At 42.3% G+C, this 6,870-nt stretch overlaps 1 long non-coding RNA gene across 1 annotated transcript in view; it reads left to right on the forward strand.

The window, feature by feature from the left end:
* Positions 1–880, forward strand: part of LOC142059385 (uncharacterized) — a 101,319-nt gene extending 100,439 nt beyond the window's left edge. The window contains exon 10 of the long non-coding RNA XR_012661309.1: positions 684–880. This is a non-coding gene — a long non-coding RNA (uncharacterized LOC142059385). The remainder of the gene's footprint in view (positions 1–683) is intronic.
* Positions 881–6,870: the final 5,990 nt, after the last annotated feature.

The raw sequence follows: 6,870 nt of genomic DNA on the forward strand, positions 1-6,870 counted from the left end.
AAGAATGATGTGTAAATGAAAAATTTTTAGTGCAAGTCAGAACTGCCCAAGCACACTAAGGTATTAATCTCTTGAGAGCAGTTGCCTCAATCACACTTCAGATTCCTGTTTGAAGATAAAGTTTGAAAAAGTATTTTTATTTCTGTAGTAATGATCAGTGTTCAGCTAGAGCTGCCAAGTATGGAAATCACACATACTTGTACAGCTGCTTTACATAGTAGTCTTAACTCAAGTTTATCTTATTCTGGGCTGTGGAGTTGGAGTTTTGTCTCTGCAAGTAGTGTTTAATTTGATTTTGGTCTTTTCTCAGAGAAATAATATTGTTTTATATTTCCTTCTCAAAATCCTTCATAGGCTTTTAGCAAAATACAGAGAGAAGAAAAGTAAAAACTAACTCCTAGAAATAAATCTCAGTGCATAAGAGCAAATTTGAAATTGAGATCCACAGGGTCAAAGGAAGCTGTGCACATTGCACTTCAAGTAAATTGCACATAAGAGATTTCTGTGACAGATTCACTTTGGTTGTTTTGTGTATTTCATTATGTTATTACTGCTGCTTTCTGATGAGTTTATTTTTTCTAATGGATACTAGAAAAAATGTAAGTACAATAATAAGTGCTAAATGTACTGGCTGTTATAAAAATAACCGATTTCTAGATCTAGTTATGAATATCACTTTACAGGTGCTGTTAATATGTGAAGGTACAGGAACTGGAGCTGTGCCAGAGGGCTCTTAGGATGCACCTGAAATGAACTACGGAGCTGGAAGGTACAAATGATAGTGCCGGAGCAGATATTACAGGTGCAAGTTCCTGTTCGCTCAACAATATTTACTAGCATTGCCTTGGCTTGCAGCTCTGAACTAGTTAACGGCGCACGTTCCCTCAGTGCTTTACGGCAAAGGATTTGGGTATTTTTCAAAGAAAATGAATGCACTTTGCTTATCCTTTGTCAATGGTAGTTACAAATAGAACTACAATTTCACGTAATAGCTATAAACCATTACTCTAATAGTTTGACAAATACCTTTGAGGATAAACTGCAATATTTCATCTGAGAAAGGACTGAATATTAAATAAATGTAACCTCCCATTGGGTCCTGTTTTAACCTCCTGCTGGTTTTGGAAGGTGAATTTAAGAGCTGAAAGCATTTTAGGTTAAATGTTAGGGGAGAGGTTCAGTAAGACCTAGACAGCAGATTAGCACTTTGCGCTCATAATAATAATCTTTTCCCTCTTCCCATTATCACTTCAAACACATCATTGCAAGGTGCAGAATTTAACTTGAGTCAGGTGTACTGTTGGCTTGTACTGATCATCTAATAGTTATGGGTATGGACAATTAATGGTATTTTTATTCTCACTTAATTTTTTTCCATATTTCTGATGGCAGCAAGACTGAGAATTGGGATTTCCCTATTAACTCAGTAAGCTGAACTTTCGAGTCTATCCTCGAGCCTAGTACTGCAGAGAGGAGGTTCTCATGTCGTGACCTATTTTGCTTTAGAAGCTAGAAATAAAGAAGTTGTTTAAAATGTTTAACTTAAGACTATTAGTGCAAGCAGAGCAGGAGACTACTTCTCAATCCAAAGGAAATGTTTCCTATAAATTCTTCTTTTTATGGAAAAATATTTGTGGCATTAGTTGCTCTCAGTTGGGGGGGGGGGGGGGGGGAGATAATGCCAGTGTGAAATATTTTTTGTTCCATTGTGAGAAGAAAAAATTAATTGCTGACCATAGCAAGAGTAATACTTCTAGAAAATGGTAGAGGTATAGTGTGGAAATACTTGCATACATATGGAGAGAGGCTTTAAAATAATTCCAGATCGTTTTAGTAACAGTGATAGCAAAACAGCGATCCCTGTTAAAAGGGAGCCCTTTAATTATATGGGGGAAAGAGAAAAACATTACAAGCTGCACATAATGTCTGTTTTCATTCTATATTTTAATTTTTTGACAAGAGAAAGCTATTTTGAAAGGATTTGATTATTCAGGTTGTAATTATTGTTGCAGACAGCCAATCAAAAGGCAATTTGTCTTTCTAGAAAAATGATGGTTATCAATTATGTCATACAAAACAATTTAAAAAAATATTTTAAAGTTGTTCAGGTGCCTTTCTTGCAATCCAAGTTCAATAAGTAGTGAAATGAACTGATAAACCAAACTGATAAGTAAATCTCTCCCACTGAAACAAAATTGCTACTGTCAAAGTACCTGTTCATTTGCTAAAATCTCTGTTTCTAGTTTTTCTTCTGATACATTGCAACACCTGGCTCGCACCCGTGACAGCTCTCGTGAGTTACTTGCTTTCCAAAGCGCTTTGATAGAAACAAACGGACCTAGTGAGCAGCTAACAAAAAAATTACCCCCTGTCTCTGGGTGAGGTATGCGTGGCTATAGAGAAGCACGAAGAGTTTCTCCCTGTTGAGCTATCCAGGATCAAGCAGGTAGCTAGCTTGTTCTGCAGATGGATCAGAAGTCAGAACAGCATGGTTCTGGTGCCCAGGTGTATAGGTAGGTTTTGGTTCTTGAGTTGAGCCAGAAGCCAATCTTTTCTAAGAAGAGAAAGTGATAATGAGTCGTTCACAGATGTCTCAAACACAATTAGAAGGTAAATGTCTTCCTACTGTAGCAATAACAACATAGCACTAAGAGGTGAAGGCCATCAACCCAGTCAAATGCAATTAAGAAAAAAAATTCCCCACTTTTTTTTTTTGCCTAAGTATTATTTATTAGTTTGCAGTAGCAACCATGATGGGCTGAAAGCTTTCTTGCAGCCATAATATTCTGGTCTCAGCAAGGAGTGCATAATTTGACAGATGGATGTTGCTGCAGAAGTAGTACAGAATGCAGGCAGGCTGATGAGGTGATGAATATTAGTTAAATTGAAATAGGGTGATCAGGACTGGTTTCATGTAGTCTGATCCTGCCCATTCAGTGTTTTTTCTTTGTTCTTCTGGGCTGCTTCACTTCAATCCCGTTTTCACCAGTAAGTGAATGTAGCCCCATAGAGCTGCTCTGGGTGTGTGTCTTCCAATTATCTGTGAACAAGGCAGTGTGACTCTAGCAAGGCTGCAGATGAAGCCTCCACAGATGTGGTAAAGGAGTCCCACCTCCACTGTGGCAGCAGCCCCCGCGCTGCTGAGGAGGATGCAAGTTTTGGAGAAGGAAACAGCTGTTAGAAAAGAGTGACCTGATGTCTCAGATGTGACTGACGCCACAGTGTCTTCTTGCAGTGAGATGCTCCTGTAGCAGGGGCATCTTCAGGGGTAGGAAAACCAGGGGCTGTGGCAGGACCATGGCTGATTTTCAGAGGTACGCCGAACAAGGCTGTAAGGGGGCAAAGAAGAACACAGTGAAAGAAGAAAGGGAGTGCTCTCAGAACATAGGCAATGCCAGTTAACGAGCAGTATGAAGAGGTAGAGGACAGGAAAAACTTATGAGTGCAGCCCCACTGGCTTTAACGCCTAAAATATAAGGTGAGGGAATTGGACTCTTTGGTGTGAAATGATAACCTTGAAAAAACAGGCCTGGTAGAAGGAGGGTAATCAATGCTGCCAGGCTCCATCAGCTTTATAGGAAAGATGAGAGGGACATACAGTCAGGGGAGTGGCACTGTACATGAAGCCTTTTCTAAAGTGCAATAGCATAAAAGTATTATGGGAGAAGAGCAGGCCTGTGGAACCCCTGTGGGCAGAAATCCTGTGCTCTAATAAAAATGTAGTGCTAAGATTGTGTTACCAGCCCCCTGCTCAGACCTGTATGAGTGCTCAGGAAATGTGAAATGAGAGTAGAGGAGCTGCAAATTCAGGACAGGCAGCAGTGGAAGGTTTCAAATGGGGCCCCATAGAGGCTGGATTAGTGCCTTATCAGGATGGGAGACAGAGAGGATGTGTCCAGGCATGCAAAGTAGCTGCTTCCCAGGAGGCCTGGTGCTTCCAGGTGCTATTCTGGATGTCATCTGGAGTGGTGGTCTGGAGCTGCTTGATAATTAGTGTCCATCGTAAGATTAGGTTGAACTCCGTAGCTGAAGAGAGCAGAATAAATGCATGCAGTCATTTGATTTCAAGTATAAGTCTGCAGAACAATGAAGCAATTGGGCAACAAACCCTTAAAGAATTAGTCTAAAAAGCCCATAAGCAGCCTGCATGTTATTAAAAAAATACAGTTATTCTAATAAAGTTATTAGAAGCCCCCAAATATGTCCCACAATGAAAAGAGAAAACAAAATAACCTCTAGGAGTCTACCCCATGTGATAGGAACACCAGGGGAGGGTACTGTAGCAAAATGGCTAGCTGCTGGGAAAGGGAAAGGCTGCTCGAAAGAGAATAGGAAAGTCCTTAAAACATGTCAGGTCAAACACAAACAGGAAATTAAAAATCATAAAGAATTAGGAAAGTACCTTACAAAGGATCCCAAGCTGTTGGTAAGAAGCCTCTAAGTATATCAAGCCCAGGAAGTCAGTGGGACCACTTGACAACAGTTGTGTTATTGGGGACACACAGAAAAGTCTGGGGCAGAGATGCTCAGTGAATTCTTTGTGTTGGCCCTTACTGCTTAAGATGCTGGGGAGATCTTTCACATGGTGTTGTGTTTTTTGTTGGTTTGGGTGGGTTTTGTTTGTTTGGGCTTTTTTTTTTTTTGTAACAGGTAGGTCAGAGGAGCTAAATCAGTTTGAAGTGACTATCTGGGAGCTGTGCTGCTGCTGCCCCACCGGTGCATTGCCAGGGGCTCTAAGTCGGGGAACTGGTGGGTAGTCAGTGCGAGTCTTGGCCATAAAGGAGGCTCTGGAGGGGACCCTGGGAGCTACATACCAGTGTCTGACCTCCATCTTTGGTGAGATGGTAACATCCCTTTTAAAGAATAACACTACTCAATGCATGGCTAAACATAATTGCAAGGTCCTGCACCTGGGTTGGGACAACCCCCAGTATCAATAGGGGTTGGGGGATGAAGGGATTGAGAGCAGCCCTGTGGAGGAGGGCTTGGGGGCATTAGTGGATGAAAAGCTGGATGTGAACTGGCCATGTGTACTTGCAGCCCAGAAGACCAGCTGTATCCTGGGCTGCATCAAAAGAAGCATGGCCAGCAGGGTGAGGGAGGTGATGGCAACAGATTTTTTAGTAGGGCCTGTAGCAATAGGGAAAGGGGTAATGGTTTTAAACTAAGAGGGTGAGTTCAGACTAGGTATGAAGAAGAATATTTTTTTATGATGAGGGTGATGAAACCCCGGCCCAGGTTGCCCAGAGAGGTGGTCGATGCCCCATCCCTGGACACATTCAAGGTCAGGTTGGACGGGGCTCTGAGCAACCTGATCTGGTTGAAGATGTCCCTGCTCACTGCAGGGCGGTTGGGCTAGGTGACCTTTAGAGGCCCCTTCCAACCCAACCCATTCTATGATCTGTTACAGAAAAGCCAGTGCCACTGCAGAGAAGAGAAATCAAATGACAGAGCCCTGCTGTGAGGGTATTGTGGATGTGTGGATAGCTTACTGCGTTGTCAAAAAGCCAGTGAGAGGCTCCCACTTTAAAAGTCATTAAAAAAATTACGTTAGCACGGGATAAGTGGGCAGTAGAAAAGCTGAATGTAGAACTGTTTACACCAAATCCTGCAGTACTGAAACGAGAGAGGTCTTGATGCAAGTAGGCAACAGTAACTCTTAAAAGCAGAAGAAAGTAAGTATTGCTTTGTAAAGCAGTGACATTCTGGAACTTGCTGTTGCAGAAGGTTATGGAGGCAGGCAGTTCTGAAGAGAGTTTGTAGATTCTTGGTCGACGTGTCCATAAATAGATACTAAAGAACAAGGCAGGAATGTGTCTGCTGCCATCACTAATCCGGCAATTGTGGCTGCTGGGGCAGCACTTGGGGCTCCTGTGCTCCCCCCGACTAACACCTTCACTCAGAAACTGAGTGTGGGGCTAGCTGCACCTCTGCTCTGAGCCATTAGAGGGTTTTAGATGTGTATTTATCAAGCTACCCCATTGGTTATCAAACTAAGATGTCAGCTGAGCTGAGTGTATGTTCCAACGCTGTGCGAGGTGCAGAATTCAGGGTAACTTGAGCCTTCTGCAGAGTAAGTTAGCCTGCTCAGGCTGCAGGGTGAGTAAAACCGAATTATCCAGCTTTTGCTGCAGGCTGAGAATGCGCTCTCAGTCACCAGAGCTCAGCGGATGCACGGTCACTTGGTAACTTTGATCATATGTTTGAATCTCAGCTTTTTGTCAGAACTGTTGCTGGGGAAGGTCTTTCTGTTGCAGTGTAGCATGTTTTCATGCTTGCTGATCTGTTTGACTGGTTGTCAGTGGTGCTGAAAGGGAAGTAAGGAATAGCTATTTCCTAGTGTTGGTAGCAATATTACCCAGAGGTTTGTTTCTTAAACACAATGCTATTGAAATCTTTATGCAAGGAAGAGATTTGTCATAGCTTCCTCTTACTTGGACTTTGCTGCCTTCTGAGCATCACCTGAATCCAGAACAGAATTGGTCTTATGACTTGCAAATATCTGTCCTTTGTGACCTTTATGTGAAGTACAGTTCCTTCACACAGCTACTCAAGCCTTGGCTAACTTCATTCAGTTTGCTTTCACTCAGCCCAGTTGAGGACTATTCTTTTGCTCAAATTCCTCCATTTCCTGTTAACTTGCTCTCTTGCAGGAACGTAAGTTTCTTCTCTGAATTTCCTTTCCTCTGAAGTGCTCTCTGGATGTTGCTGCAGAACCTGTCTGTACTGACGAGGTCCACAGAGTATTTTAATTGCAAACACCACAATGCCGTTATCACCATTTCTTTTCGATGCTTTTGAAGTTCAGGATGGGGACAGAGTATCTGGTCCCTCAATTGAAGGGATCGTGTCTGTTGAAACATAAAGTGG

The sequence above is a fragment of the Phalacrocorax aristotelis genome, chromosome 6 (genome assembly GCF_949628215.1).
Source record: "Phalacrocorax aristotelis chromosome 6, bGulAri2.1, whole genome shotgun sequence".
In the NCBI taxonomy this organism is placed as follows: domain Eukaryota; kingdom Metazoa; phylum Chordata; class Aves; order Suliformes; family Phalacrocoracidae; genus Phalacrocorax; species Phalacrocorax aristotelis.